Consider the following 15577-nt stretch of genomic DNA (forward strand, 5'->3'; position numbering starts at 1 on the left):
GACTTTGTAGCTGACCCCATCCATTTCAAACTCTATGTGACCGAAACCTCTCCCATGTAAGCACTTGGGATCTCTTTTGGGGTACAGGAACACCTCCAGAGTGGCTATGAACTGTTGAGTTATTTCTTCATAAGCAACATCACTCATCTCAAAGAACGAAGCCAAGCCTATGTTTTAGAAGATGAGAGTAACATCGTCAAGTATCTCAAGCTTCCTCAACAACTCCATATCAGGGAACCGACCTTGAGCCACTCTCACTGTGTTAAAATGATCCAAGTACTCGCTAGTGGTGGGGAAATGCTCCCCTTCAGGCTCGGCTTTTGGCTCTCGCTTTGTTCCTTCATCACATTCGGCTTCATGCTCTTGTGCATGCCTTTTTACAATCTCGTCTCCAGCTTCCTCCTCATCAGATTCTGAAGCCACTTGCTTGCCTTTCCTTTTTGGCTCAGGTACAGGTGCAAGCGCGAGCTCGCTGTTCTTTGCACGCTTTGCAGCCGGCTCGCCTTCAGCTCCCTTGGTGCTTGCGGAGGACTTCTTGCTCGTTCCTCAATTTCGTGCCGAGGCCACAGCCTTACCCTTGTTGGCTTTCTTCTGAACATCTTTTCCTTGGGCTAGAGTGGCTGTTCTCTCAGTCATTTGCAAAAGAAATCCTCAAAGAAGGAATGAGAACCGAGTATATCCTAAGCTCAAACGCCAAAAGAACAAACAAGAACAGAGCTTCCTCTCAAACAGGATGGCTCAATGGTTTCTTATGCTCAAAGTGATCAATAAACGAGTCGATACAATCACTAATAGCAAAGAAAAGTAGACAGTTCAGCCGAGAAGCCTATTTCACCATTAAAGTCGATTTAAAGCACAATTTCTAATGAATTTTAAAAACTCAAGAACAAACGATTTTCAGTGCAAGAACCAGTTTTTCATGTGTTGTCTATCCTGATGGAATTTCTAAAATTGTTCCCAAGGTTTTTAACAGTCTAAAAGAATCGATTCCATATTTTACAAACAATAAAGCTCGCAAACAATAATAGAAAAAGATGGGTTCTTTAAAATGCAAATACCTTTAGGAACACAGGATTCAAGCTCAATGAGATGCTTATGCAGGATAGACAACACCCTAACGATTTCAGAACACTTGGAATCGTGCAAAACTAATGAGAAACGAGAGAGTTATGTGCGTGAAATGCAGAGAAAAGAGTGAAGAAGGCAAACTCTGCGTTTGGCTCGGTATGGAGGCAGGTATGGGCTGGAGTCTTCTTTCCAGCTGGCTTTTGGACTGTTGTGGCACTGGTCCCCCCTTCCTTTCAAACTCCAGCTGTTGACCGTGCCTAAAAATGCTTTGACCGAGCGTTTAAACTCGATTTGCCGCGCAAAGCCTTCAAATGACCGCGGTGTGGATAAGACGAGGACCGTACGGTCTGGACTCATTATTCTTGTGTCAACATGAGCGCCTTGACATGTTTCACCCCGAGGGCACCAGAACGAGGTCCTAGATCCCATGCTAACACATAAATTTTCGTGGCCCTCAAGTCTTTTCCATTGACCGCTTGAACCTTCTTCTTTAACTTAAGTGTCTTAAGCGTTCTTGTTTTTTTTCTTTTTCGTTACCAGGCACCTCGGCATGCACCACCACGAGGGAATCATGTCGAGGTCACTTGTTTTATTACAGAACACTTGGCGCTTGGGGAAATAAATGACTTGGCTTCGGTGTAAACAGGTCGTGGCCTCAGATCGAGGTTTTTAACCGTTTCTTGTGAACATTGACCCTCGGTATATTTATACCGAGATGTTTACACAGGGGTTTTTCCCCCACACTTAGTCATTTCATGGTCTCTTCCTTTCACCACACGGCTCCAGTGTTAATAAGACGAGGAGTTTAACCGAGGTTCTCAAGTTTTCTCTCGGTAAAAGGTGGCCAATGAATGATTATGCCGGGTCGATACCGAGGATACAAAAACTCCTGTATTAAACACAAGGCCGTGTCTTTTACAAGCTTTCTTGCCTTCTTTTTCTCAAGATTCACTCTCAGAACGCTACTTAAACCTGAAACACTTAACAAACCCTTCAAAAAGCTTCAAATAAAAAGAAAAAGAAAGATCAAAACGAAATATATACAAGGATAAGCTTGGGGTGTCTCCCAAGAGCACTTTGTTTAACGTCTCTAAGTTTGACTTTACTTACCTTTTCAGGCAGTTTCGGGTTCAAGAAGAGGAACTGAGGTAGCTCCCTCCCTTGTTTCGGTTACCAAGTAATGCTTGATTCTCTGACCGTTCACAACAAAACCTTGCCCATCTTTTCCCTCTAAGACAACGGCTCCATATGGTCTCACTTCAAGAACTCTAAACGGAGCAAACCACCTAGATCTCAACTTCCCAGGGAATAGCTTAAGTCTCGAGTTAAACAACAGCCCTTGGTTCCCATTCTTTGAACTCTCGCTTGTGTATCTTCGTGTCATGGAGCGCCTTGGTTCTTTCCTTGTAGATTTTAGAGCTTTCAAAAGCGTTTAACCGGACCTCTTCAAGTTCATGAAGCTGTAGAACCCTCTTCTCCTAAGCTGTCTTGATATCAAAATTCAAAAGCTTCACTGCCCACAAGGCCTTGTACTCCAGGTCAACCGGTAAATGACAGCTTTTCCCATAGAGCAAGTTTAATAGTGAGGTGCCAATGGGGGTTTTGTAAGCGGTCATGTAAGCCCACAAAGCATCGTCAAGTTTCTTGCTCCAATCTTTCCTAGAGGAGGTCACGGTCCTCTCCAAAATCGCTTTGATCTGACGGTTTGAGATTGATATATTCATAAATTGCATCATTAGGTGTACATATTTTAGTCCAAATCATGTCTTATCTCATGCATTTTAGGTCTTTAAGCATTGTTTTAGGACTTAGGAGATTACATTAGGTCCAAGAGAGTTTTGCATGTTTTGGAGTGTTAAACAGGTGCTTTTGGAGCCAATTTGGAGTGGAGGATGTGATTCAGATGAAGAAATGGAGTTGGAATGATCAAAAATGGTAAAAAGGAGCAATTTTGGGTTTCTCGGCAAAATGCTGTACTGAAAGTCGAAGATCCTCGGCCAAAATCCTTCCCGCGGGTAGCTTTCTCGGCCAAAAACACGTACCGCGGTCAAGTCTCTCGGCCAAAAATCCCGGGTGCAGATACATTTCCGAAATCGCGTCACCGGAAGATTTTGCCGGCCGATTCAGCTGTCGGAGTCTTCATAAAAGTTGGAGATAACTGAGTCAAGAGTTCAGAACAGTTGGAATCAAAGCATTTGGACCACGGATCTGAAAGATATGGTAATCGGAAGACAGACCTCTCTCGCATCCATTCTGGAGCAATCCGATACTCCTGAATGATCGCCTGTCCGGGGAACCTTCCGGTCCGATTCAGTTGTCGGGGGCTTCATCAAAGTTGGAGACGATTGGATCCTGGTTCCATAGCAAGTGTAATAATGGAATTCGGACGCGTGAGCAGAAAGTTGAGCTCGTCGGAAGAAACCCCTGTCTCGCTGCCGTCTTGGACCGACCCGATGAGCTCCGAAGAATGCGAAGGACGGCGCACTTCCAGGCAGATTCAGTTTCCGGGGTCTTCATAAGAATCAGAGATGTTTGAGTCCTCTTTCCATAACGTCCAAGATCATCCAATTCAAATGTATGAGCAAGAATTTAACGTCTCCGGAATGGACACATGTCTTGACGCCTTTCTCTGATCGTGTAAATGCATTGCGAAGATGAGCCCTCCAGGAAGCCTTCCACTTCCCAAGCGCCGATAGTTTCTTCACCAAAGATTGAGCTGAATGAGTTATCTTTCTCATGGAACTGGTTTCAGGTCATTTGGAGTTACGAGCTGAAAGTTACACTGAACAGAAGAGAAGCTGCTCAATTCGGGTTTTAAGAGATGCAACTGTAAGCTAAGTGCTGTGTCCTACCTCGGCGTGAATACCTCGGCATGTATGCCCAGGAGGCATGTTTACGAAGCCTTGGGACTATACCTCGAGGTAGGACTTCGGCCTTTCAACACCGAGGCTCCCTTGATCACCAAAATGATCCCCAAACGACTAAGTGTTGAAGCAGACCTTGGTGTGAACCCTTCAGCATGCTATGCCGAGCTCCTATGTTACACAAACCTCGGGTACCAGGCACCTCGGCATGTATGCCGAGGTCCTCATCTCTCCAACCCAGATCACAAACAAATCCTCTTCACGTTTCAAAGCTTTAACCGGATCAAATGCTAAGTCTCATGCATGTTCTTCAAGTGTTCATCAAAGTTTCAACCCAGCACATGACCCCCTGGTGTATGGCCCTCGGTGTGAGACTTCTTCAGATGGCGAGGGGTGGCTCCAGCAACCCAGAAAGGGCGGGTCAGTACCCAGTTTGTCCTGGGCTGACCCGGCCCACACCCTTTTATATAAATAGTTTTTAGAGACTAAAACCCTAGTTATGCTTTATCTTATCCTCTAATCTGCCTCTTTTTGTTTTTTCTCTGCTTCTTAGTGTAAAAACGAGTTTGATCAAGAGATATCTAGCAGATTTAATCATCTTAAAGCTATTTCTTATCATCTAATCATCTCATCTCTGCTTCTAATCATGATTAACACCACCTCTTGCAAAGGAAATGGTGTGTTAATCATGATTAGTGAGTAGTTATCTCTTAAGCTTCTAGGTGTGTAGATTAGGGTGCTTAGATGATCGGTTTATGATGTTTAGGTTCTAGATTCTCATCTCCTTTCCTTAGTTAGCTGCTCTTAATGCTAGATCCTTGCACATCACTCTGATCTAGACCTTAGTCATTTCTCCACCCACAAGGTGTTTGATGAAATGTCTGAATGAGCTAAGCTAAGGGTTTATGCCTTTTTCATCATGGGAATGATTTGTTAAATGCATGAATGACATATTAGAACTGTTTCTTAATGCTCACTGATTCATATTTCACAAATGATGATTTGGTTTGAAAGTGGATTAGTGTAGAGATTAATGCCTTCATGAGAGGATTAGTCTAGATTTGAGTTCTAAGTTAATTGGTTTTGAGATCATGTGATTGCTTGTTGCTGCTTTCTGTGTAAGATTCGGTCTCCTTGAAATAGAAACCGTTTGGTCATTATTAGACTTGATACTTTATGCTTGTTGATTGCTTGATCTTGCTTAAGGTGAATTAATCTTGATTAAGTGATTTACAAAGAGTTTATTGTCATGGGAATGAATTAATCTGCTTTTGAAGTCTAGACTAAAGAGTAACTTGCATTGCATTATTGTTCTTAGCATCATGAATAAATCTCTAAAGCACCCTAATCAATGATCACATCTAGAGGTTTAGCTTTCTCTTTGTTTTGAATCTGAGTCTTTGTTTTGTTGTCTTGTTGCTTGTTCTTAAATTACTGCTTGTTTTTTTGTTTACTTTATATTTTAGATCACCTTGTTACCAACTCATCCGCTTGTTAGACTTGAATTAAGATAGCTCCTCATAGTTCTAGTGTCTAGAATCTCTCCATTTGGATTGATACCTCAAGTGCTACAATGACATGAGTAGTTGAGGAATTGATCAAGGATTGAAAAATTCCTACTATCAGAGATCTCCACCTGACCGCTTGTTTGAGGATGATAAGGGCTAGCCACTTTGTGCTTCACTCCATGCTTTTTCAGAAGACTCTCAAGAGTCTTATTGACGAAATGGCTACCTCCATCACTGATAACTACCCTTGGGACTCCAAATCTTCGGAAAATGGTGCTCTTAAAGAGCTTGGCCACAACTTTTGAATCATTGGTTGGAGATGCAACCGCTTCTACCCATTTGCTCACATAGTCCACAGCAACAAGTATATATTGGTTCCCGTATGAACTTACAAAGGGACACATGAAATCAATGCCCCAACAGTCGAAGACTTCTACTTCAAAAATCAGGTTCTGAGGCATTTCATTCCTCTTGGATATATTACCGTGTCTTTGACAAGCCTCACATCTTGAGACAACACTCTGAGCGCCTTTAAACATAGTCGGCCACCAGAAACCACTTTGTAGAACCTTGCCCACCGTCTTGAAAGCCCCTAAGTGACCACCGTATGCTGAACCATGGCATTCTTGCAACACCGGGTGAATCTCCTCCTCAGCTAAGCATCGTCTATAGAGATGGTCCTTGTTAAGTACGTATAGATACAGCTCATCCCAATGATACCTCATCACATCTCTAAAGAACTTTTTCCTCTGGTAGGAATCTAACTCTGGTTGCTCTAAACCGCATGACAAGTAGTTCACAAGATCCGCAAACCATGGGAGGCTTCTTTCCCTGATCGTGTTGGCCTCCTCTACCTCCAAGTAAAATTTGGCTAGCATGAGATGTTCTTCAGGCAAAGCATCGTCTAGAGTACTTTTAATTCAATTCTCAACCTTGACAGATGGTTGGCAGCTCCATTCTCAATACCCTTCTTATCAAGCACCTCCATATCAAACTCTTGAAGCAAAAGAACCCATCTGAGCAACCTTGGCTTAGCATCTTTCTTTGTCATGAGGTATCTCAAGGCTGCGTGATCTGTATAGACAATGACCTTTGATACCACAAGATAGCTCCTGAATTTATCAAACCCAAATACAATGGCCAACATCTCTTTCTCTGTGGTTGCGTACTTCTCTTGAGCAGAGTCCAATGTGCGGCTTGCGTAATAGATCACATGGAGATTTTTATCCTTTTTCTGCCCCAAGACAGCTCCCACGGAATAGTCTGATGCATCTGTCATCACCTCAGATAGCAAAGACCAGTCGGGAGCTTAGACAATCGGTGCACTCACCAAAGCCCTTTGATCTTTAAGAACGCTTCCATGCATTCATCATCAAACAAGAACTCTACTTCTTTGCACAAGAGCCTTGTTAAGGGCCAGGCTATCTTCAAGAAGTCCTTGATAAACCTCTTGTAGAAGCCAGCGTGCCCTAAGAAGCTTCTTATACCCTTGACCGAACTCGGAGGCTGTAGATTCACCATGACCTCGATCTTTGCCTTACCCACCTCTATGCCCTTCTCCGAGACCTTGTGACCCAACACGATCCCTTCTTGGACCATGAAGTGACCTTATTCCCAATTCAAGACAAGCCTGTGCTCCTCACATCGCTTTAAAACCTGAGACAAGTTAGAAAGACAATCGGAGAAAGAGGAGCTGTAAACAGAAAAGTCGTCCATGAACACCTCCACTTTCTCTTCAATAAGGTCAGAGAAGATATGCATCATGCACCTTTGGAAGGTCGCAGGTGAATTACAAAGGCCAGAGGGCATGCGTCTATATGCATAAGTGCCATAAGGGCATGTAAATGTAGTTTTCTCTTTGTATCGGGGATCTATGGGGATCTGAAACAAAAAATAAGGATGATTAGCTAGTCTCTCAAGCATTTGGTCAATGAATGGCAATGAGAAATGGTTTTTCCTAGATGCAGAATTCAGTTTTCTATAGTCAATGCACATACGATGACTGGTGATGGTTCTTTGGGCTATAAGCTCATCCTTTTCTTTTTTTACCACTGTGATCCCACCTTTCTTGAGCACAACGTGAACATGAGATACCCACCTTGAGTCATAGATTGGGTATATTATCCCTGCCTTAAGAAGCTTGAGTATCTCATTCTTAACCACCTCGTTGAGGTTCAGGTTAAGAGGTCGTTGATGCTCAATAGAAGACATAGCTTGGTCTTCTAGGTGTATCCTGTGGGTGCATATGTCAGCAGAGATGCCTCTAATATCGGCCAAAGAATACCCTATGGCTCTCCTGAACTTTCTAAGCTCGCTAAGCAATGCACTCTTTCATGCTTTAAAAAGTTATCATTGATGATTACAGGATATAAAGAGTTTGAACCTAAGAAAGCGTACCTCAGCCCCGTTGGAAGAGGATTGAGCTCAACAGGGGGTCCAATCATCATCGAAGCTGCATTGCCTCGGAACAGCTTCATCGGCCTTTCCTTTCTCACGCGGTTTAAAACTGACCTCGGCATAAGATGTCGCGGCCATGATACCCCGAGGTGTCTCCCCGACAGTCTTGGACTCCCCGATGTCTAAAATGCCGAGGCTAACTCTTCTTGAGTTCCAAAAACCTCGTCTCAGCTTCAAGTTCTTTCGGTTGGTCCAAGAGAAGCTTGTACACCTCGCTTTCATCGTTCAAGAACCCGTGCTCGCTTTGTTCCCTTGTCAAGACCACTTGTAGTGGGTCTTCAGCGTTTAACTCTTCAAGGAGCTCATCAGATAGCTCCTCCATGGTTTCAACATAGAAAACCTGACCTCTAATGGTCGGTTTCTTCATCATTTCCTTCACATCGAACTTCATGGTTTCAGAACCAATGTGCAGCTCGATCATGCCTCCTCTCACGTCAATGATTGCTCCTGGTGTTGCTAAGAAAGGTCTTCCCAAGATGATGGGGTCAACAGGCTCCTCATCCATCTCAAGAACTATGAAATCCGTGGGGATCTCTATTTCACTAATTCTCAAAGGTAAATCTTCAAGTAAGCCCACCGGTAATCTCACTGATCTATCAGCTAACATAAGGGAGATCTTCGCCGGCTTATAACTTTTAAATCCCAGTCTCTTGGCCACCAAATAGGGCATCAAGCTCACGGAAGCTCCTAGATCACACAAGCAACTTGAAAACTTCAAATGACCTATTGCACATGGTAAATTAAAGCTGCCCGGTTCTGATAGCTTTCTTGGTATAGACGTCCTCTGAATGATGGCGCTGCATTCGTGACTCAATGCCCCTGGAGCTCCTTTGTATTGTTGAGAATGGCGTCCTTTAGAAACTTTCCAAGTTGTGGTATAGCTAGGAAAGCATCTATTATCGGTAAAGTCATTTGAGTATTCTCCAAATGCTTCTCAAAGACTGCTTTGGCTCTGTCTAGGATCTGCTTCTTGAATCGCCCTGGAAATGGTATCTTAGGCTGATAAGGAAGTGGTGGAACATATGGATTTTCAAGCTCAGGTGTCTTCTCCACCTCTTTACCTTTGTCTTTAACCGGTTCTTTCTCCAAAACCTCATCTTCTTGCTCATCATTTGAGGCTGCCTCCCCACCAATTTGCTCATTGTCTTCAATGAGCTTTGTCTTAGGTGCTGGAGCTTGTAATTCTTTTCCACTCCTCAAAGTGATAGCGTTCACATACTCCTTTCGGTTAGGTTCCGGCTTGCGTGGTAAAGCCGGATCTCTGGACGATGTTGAAGCTTGATTCTGCTTAAGCTCCCGTATATCATGTTGCATTGTCGTGTGCTGGCTCTCAACCCGTTGGTGACCTTGTAACAGATGCTGTAGAAGCCCACAGAGGTCAGGTCCCATATGATTCTGAGCCGTTTCCTGGTGCTGTTGTTGCTGACCCATAGGCTGTGGACTGAACCCTGGTGGAAACTTGTGCTGCTGCGGTTGGTTGTTGAAGTTGTTGCTTTGAGCCGGTTGATTCTGCTGACTATAACTCTGTTGTTGCCCACTGAACTGTTGCCTGAGCTGAAAGCTGTTCTCAAATGAAGCTTTAGGAGCATAGCTTTGTTGGTGTTGTTAAGCAGGGTACACTTGATCTTGAGGATTGGCTACATTGGGGTTTCGGTAAGAGAGGTTCTGATTGTTTCCAAAGTTGTTAAACCTCTGATACCTTTGTTGATTCCCTATATAGTTGATCTCTTCTTGTGTGAGACCATCCTCATTCACATTGTCAAAGATCGGTCCTTGCTCATCAAATTCTCCCACAAAGTGTATTGGTTTTTGTGTAGCCATGAGAACTTTATCAAGATTGCTCTGTAGCTCTCTGATGTCTTTCTCCATTGACAACTCTTTAGTAGACCCATCAGATCGGTTAGCTCTGTCGAAATCCTCTCCATAGGTATCATTAGACATCGCAAGATTCTCCACAAGCTCCATTGCTGCGTTTATATCCCTCCCAAGAAAGTTCCCATTTGAAGCTGTATCAAGTTGTTTCCTTATCGTTGGAAGTGCACCTCGGTATAAAGTACTCAGAAGGGATGCCTCCGAGAAGCCGTGGTGTGGACATTGGTTGGTATAGCTTCGAAATATCTCCCAAGCTTCACTAAAACTTTCATTGGTGTGTTGTGTGAAGCTTGAGATCTGATTTCTCAGCTTAGCCGTTCGTGATGTGGAGAAAAACTTGGATAAGAAGGCGAGCTTGCATTGTTCCCACGTTTGTATAGAGCCCCTCGGGAGATTCTTTTCCCATTTGTGTGCTTTATCACCAATACTGAATGGGAACAGGCTTAGCTTGAAACTGTCTTCTGATACCCCGTTTATCTTTGTCAGGTCGCAAACTCGATCAAATTGATCTAGATGTTCTAGAGGATCCTCTCCCGGTAGACCGTGAAACTTGGAATTCTGCACCATATTTAGCAGGGAAGCTTTAACTTCGAAGTTATTATTTTGTACAGGTGGTGCCTGGATCCCAGCTCTATACTGATGCGCATTTGCTCGGTCATTTTATCCAACAAAGACCGGAGGAGGTTGTCTCTGAGCTGGTGGTGGAAGCGGAGGAACTTGCTGTGCTTGCTGCTCATTTCGGTTAGCCTGATGCTGGTTTTGTTGAGCAAGGCTTTCATTTTGCTATGCCTGTTGTTGATTAACATATGCCTGCTGTTCGTTCCTCTCGCCCTCTGCTTGATTAACATGAGCCTGGTGCTCGGCGTCTTGAGCCTGTTGCTTAATCCGTTGCTGTTCTGCCATGCTTAACCGTTCAAGGTGTCCTGCTCTCTCGCGTGCCCTCCTTTCAAGCCTGTTGATATTGTTGTCGTAAGGAAGAGGCGGTTCTGTGCTGCGAGATCAGGTTTTCATACACCTGAAAGCAAAGCCAGAACTTGCAAAGTAATCAGTAAAACAAAAAAGATAGAGTCTTGATCTCAAGAACAAGCAAGAAACTAATGCTCCCACAAGTTGGCAACGGTGCCAATTGATAACTAAGAGTTTTGGGACTCTTTATAGAGGTATCAATCCCCTGTCTTGTAGTACAAGGGGTTATCAAACCAAACTTGTGGAGAGGCACTAATCTATGTTGCTCATTAACTTAAGTCAAGATGATCAAACAAGGTTTTTGGTAACTAATCTACTTGAAATGCAAGAAAGAACAAAAATAGAGCAAGCGATGATATTTAACTAGATGAAGATGCAAATGGTAACAGGCAAACAAGTAAATGATCAGATGATGATAATAGATGATAAAGGCAGAGGCTTTAGACAGGATAAAAGACTCGGGTGTTTCCAAGCTAGACTAGCGAGTTAATGAATCAATATTATCAAACAATTTCATTTAACATGAACTCAAAATATGTTAATCCTCTCATGAAGGTATTAAACATCTAAACTGATCCTCTTTCATACCAAAATCCCTTTTGAGAAGCATGAATCAGTAAGCTATAAGATCCAGTTCAATAAGTCATTTAAGAAGAACAAACTATCACTTTCGTGATGAAAGACTCTTAAACCCCTAACCGACTGGTTCAGACATTTCCTCAAACACTTTTGATGCGAGGAAAGTCTTAGATCTGGACCGCAAGTTATGTTCTTGGATCCAGCTTAGAGAGCTGATCGGCTAGGGAATGAAACATGCAGACTCGACCCCTAAACTCACTAATCTATCATAGAAAAACCCTAATCTACCTATCTAAAACCTCTTAAATGGACTACTCACTAATCATAAGGAGCTCACTAAATCCTTTGCAAGACGTGTAGCTGGTCATGATTAGAAGCTTTGATGCTGGTGAATAAAAGAAATGAAAGAGAACAAAATCTTCACGTGAAAATGAGATATCGGATTAGATTAATCAGGTTTCACAAAAGAGGCAAGTTCTTAAAGCTAAAACAGGCAGGAAATAAGATAAGATAAAGATGATTAGGTTTTTGGTCCTAAAATCTATTTATAGTGAGGGATAAGTGTTGCGGGTCAGCCCGGAACAAACCGGGTACTGAGCGCTCTTCTTGGGTCATCGGGCGAGCACCTCCGTGTGTGAGAGGTTGAAGCCGAGGTCTTGATGCCAAGGGGTGCACGTGAGCAAAGATCAGGATGAAGATCTCATGAAGAATACGTCAAGAACATGCATGAACCCTAGTCTTTAATCCATCTTCACGTGTATTCTCTGAGTCAACTTGTTCTTAAATCTCGGATTGTGACAAGGGACCTTGGCATGCAATGCCGAGGTGCTTCTTAGTCGAGGGCTTCAGGCAGATGAAGTCTGACATGCAATACCGGGGTCTTGAAGCCGAGGTTCACGTCCAACACTTAGTCATTTTCAGCTTTGCTTCTCCAGCATGCATGCCTCAATCTTGATACACCGAGGAGTTAGCACGAGGTCTAGTCAAAAGTGGTTCAGGGGATGAGCCTCGGCCTAAGCAATGTAGAGGTAATGATGCCGAGGCTCGCAGAAACACTTAACGTGGATCGCAACTCCTTGGGTTCGTACTGATCAACTAGTCTTCCGGTTGTAATAACTTTCAGCACACGACTCCAATTGTCTTGAAACCAATTCCACGATCAAGATTACTCATTCAGCTCAAACTTTGGAGAAGAAACCATTGGAGCTTGGGAAGTGGAAGGCTTCCCAGATTGCTCATCTTTGCGACGCATCAGAATGACCGAAAAATCAGCTTTTAGACCGACATCTCTTCCGGAGGCTATATCTTCCAGACCACAGGTCCAAATTGGATGACCTTTGGTGTTCCAGAAAGGGTACTCAGAGATATCAAATGTTTATGCAGGCCCTGTAGACTGATTCGAGCTGGAAAGGCATCGTCCCACGTAATCTTTGAAACCCATTGGATCGGCTCTTTGAATGCATGCAAGACAGATGTGTCTCCCGGTGGCGATATCTCTCTACTCACTGCTCCGAATTCTGTGATTCTAAATGTTCTGGTATCTTGACTTGATTACCTCCAACTATGATGAATACCTCGGTAACTGATTCGGACCAGAAGATTCCCCGGAATTGAAACCTTTGATGCGCACGGGTGAAAATGGGTTTTAGCCGAGAAGTGCTTCCCGCGGTAAGGAAAATATCCGAGAAATGTGTACCGCAGTAAGTTTTTTCGCCAAAACCTCTCAGTTCCTTGATGATGGAACTAAACACCATGAGGCTTGACCTTGTCACTCTAAACCTAGCAATTTCTGCTAAATTTGATCCAAGGTGGCCTCTCAATCCCTCACAAACATTTGGCTTGACAGAAGGTTGGGTTCAGGGTGTGGAAACTGATCCAAAGTGTGGATTCAGCTATTTGAGCTAAGGAAAAGAGTGGTAAAAATGGGTTTCTAGCTCAAATATGTATATATGTACCCACAAGCTTATTCAAACAATGCATCACAAGATATTTCCAAATCAAGTTTAATGTTTCTCGCAGATAAGACATCCTCCATGTGGATTGACACCCTAAGTCCTACAACGTACATCTGTGCACTTGCAGACACTAGGGTTTTATAGATTTAAAACTTTTGGAGGACCAACGGGCTTGTTAAAAAACAACCCTAGGCCCACAAGCCCATCACCGGGTCAGCCAAGGATAAACTGGGTACTGACCCGGCTTCAAATGGGCAATCTGCTAAGTGTGCGAGTTGGTCAAGTCTTTCCCATCACGCACAGCCAAGTCGCACAGCCTTGGACTTTGTCTTTTGCGCCTAAATCTCTTCAGCCTCAACGGCATGCCTATCTCGGTTTGTTCTGCGAATAAGTGTGCTGTTCAGGTCTTCTGCTCTTCAACTCAAACAAGTAAGACGCATTCTGGGGAAAATATGCGTGCGAGTTGGTCTTGTTCAGCTACAAGTCGCACACCCAACTCGCACAAGTCTGGAAGCATGTTCTTGCTAGCTTGAACCTGGTTGCCTAAGCCGCATGCCTATCTCGGTTTGTTCTGCGCGTGTATGTGCAGTTCAAGCAATCTTTCTTCTCACTCGTACAATAATGTAGCACAGGTCTTGAAGCCCATGTGCGAGTTGGTTCTCTTCTCTCCCAAGTCGCACGACTAAGTCAGTCTGAATTGCGAATACATGTGCGAGATAGTTTAACAGCTTCGTACTCGCTCACCTAAGTCGCACAGCTTGTGGACTTAGTAAAATTTCGACTTGGAAGTTTCTATCCGTGCTCAGGGTTGCCTTAACCGCACATCTCCAGTCGCAGCTTGTACCCAGAACTCAATCCTTCATTGCTGCAAGTTGACTAAGTCATATGACCATGTCGCATCATTTATTGTCATCTCGGACCACTTCACATTTTCGGCGGCATAATTTCCAGGATACTGATCCAAATGGCTTGATTCAAATTCTATTGGAAAGAACACTCAACATTCTCAAACTTTTGTGAAGAACACAACTGCATACGGGGAGTGGAATTTCCCCCGTACGGCTGATCTCTGAAGTGCACCGGAAAGATCTAAAGAAAGCTTCTAAACCGTGTTCATTCCGGAAACGTTATCTCCCAGCTCAGAGCTCCAAATCGAGTGATCTCAGGCGTTCTGGAAAGAAACTCAAGGCCCCAGACACTGAATCGGAGAGGAAGGGCATCGTCCAGCGTAACCTTTGAAGCACACCGGATCAGTATCGAATGCAAGCGAAACAGATACGTCTTCTGATGGCTATAACTATCATCAAACAGATCCGAATTCACTAATTCCAACGTTTCTGGAACCACGACTCAATCCTCTCCAACTTTCATGAAGACCGCGGAAGCCATATCGGACATTAAGACTCCCCAGACGGCTGATCTTTGATGCGTGTCGGGAACCGGATATTTTGGTCGAGTCTTCATTTACTGCGGTAAGCTTTTTAGCCAGTAAAACTTATCTACATCGGCATAGAACTTTAGCCGATACTCTTCTGATCCGCTACAGCATTTTACTGACTCAACCTCCACCCGATAAGCATTTTAGCCGATAGTTGCACGATCAGACCATAATCAGCACCCGATAAAACCTTCTTCACCCGGTCTTTTGGTCAACGGGAAGCTTCCCAGCAAGGGTTTTTAGCCGATAGAAACTTTCCCGTGGTACATGCCTTAGCCAATAAACTCCAAAATCTTGGTTTTCACCATTTTTGATCTTTTAAACTCCATCTCTTCACCTGGTTCACTCTCTCCACTCCAAGAAGCCTCCAAAAGAACCTAAAAGACACTCTTAACATGCAAAGACTCACTTGGACCTACTGCAAACCCCTAAGTCCTAAAACAATACCTAAAGACCTAAAATTCAAGAAATAAGACATGATTTGGACTAAAACATGCAAGCTAAATGATGCATTTTAAGAACATATCAACTCCCCACACTTGTATTTTGCTTGTCCTCAAGCAAAAAGAACAAATAAGAGAGAGAGGTTGAATGCTTGGGAGTTTATATTTCCTATGCGAAGAGAGAAGTAACCACAAACAGAATTCAAATTCAGGGTCCAAGTTGCTAATTCTGAAATGCAGTGCGAGACTTAACTTAGTCATTTTCATCTTTGCTTCTCCAGCATGCATGCCTCAATCTTGATACACCGAGGAGTTAGCACGAGGTCTAGTCAAAAGTGGTTCAGGGGATGAGCCTCGGCCTAAGCAATGTAGAGGTAATGATGCCGAGGCTCGCAGAAACACTTAACGTGGATCGCAACTCCTTGGG

The 15577-nt window shown here is 43.7% G+C and overlaps 1 non-coding gene across 1 annotated transcript; it reads left to right on the forward strand.

The window, feature by feature from the left end:
* Positions 1-9974: 9974 nt before the first annotated feature.
* LOC112084724 lies at positions 9975-10081 on the forward strand. Its single transcript, XR_002898385.1, has one exon. It is a non-coding gene; the product is annotated as a small nucleolar RNA R71 (small nucleolar RNA).
* Positions 10082-15577: the final 5496 nt, after the last annotated feature.

This window comes from Eutrema salsugineum, unplaced genomic scaffold (genome assembly GCF_000478725.1).
Source record: "Eutrema salsugineum unplaced genomic scaffold, Eutsalg1_0 scaffold_4, whole genome shotgun sequence".
Lineage (NCBI taxonomy): Eukaryota > Viridiplantae > Streptophyta > Magnoliopsida > Brassicales > Brassicaceae > Eutrema > Eutrema salsugineum.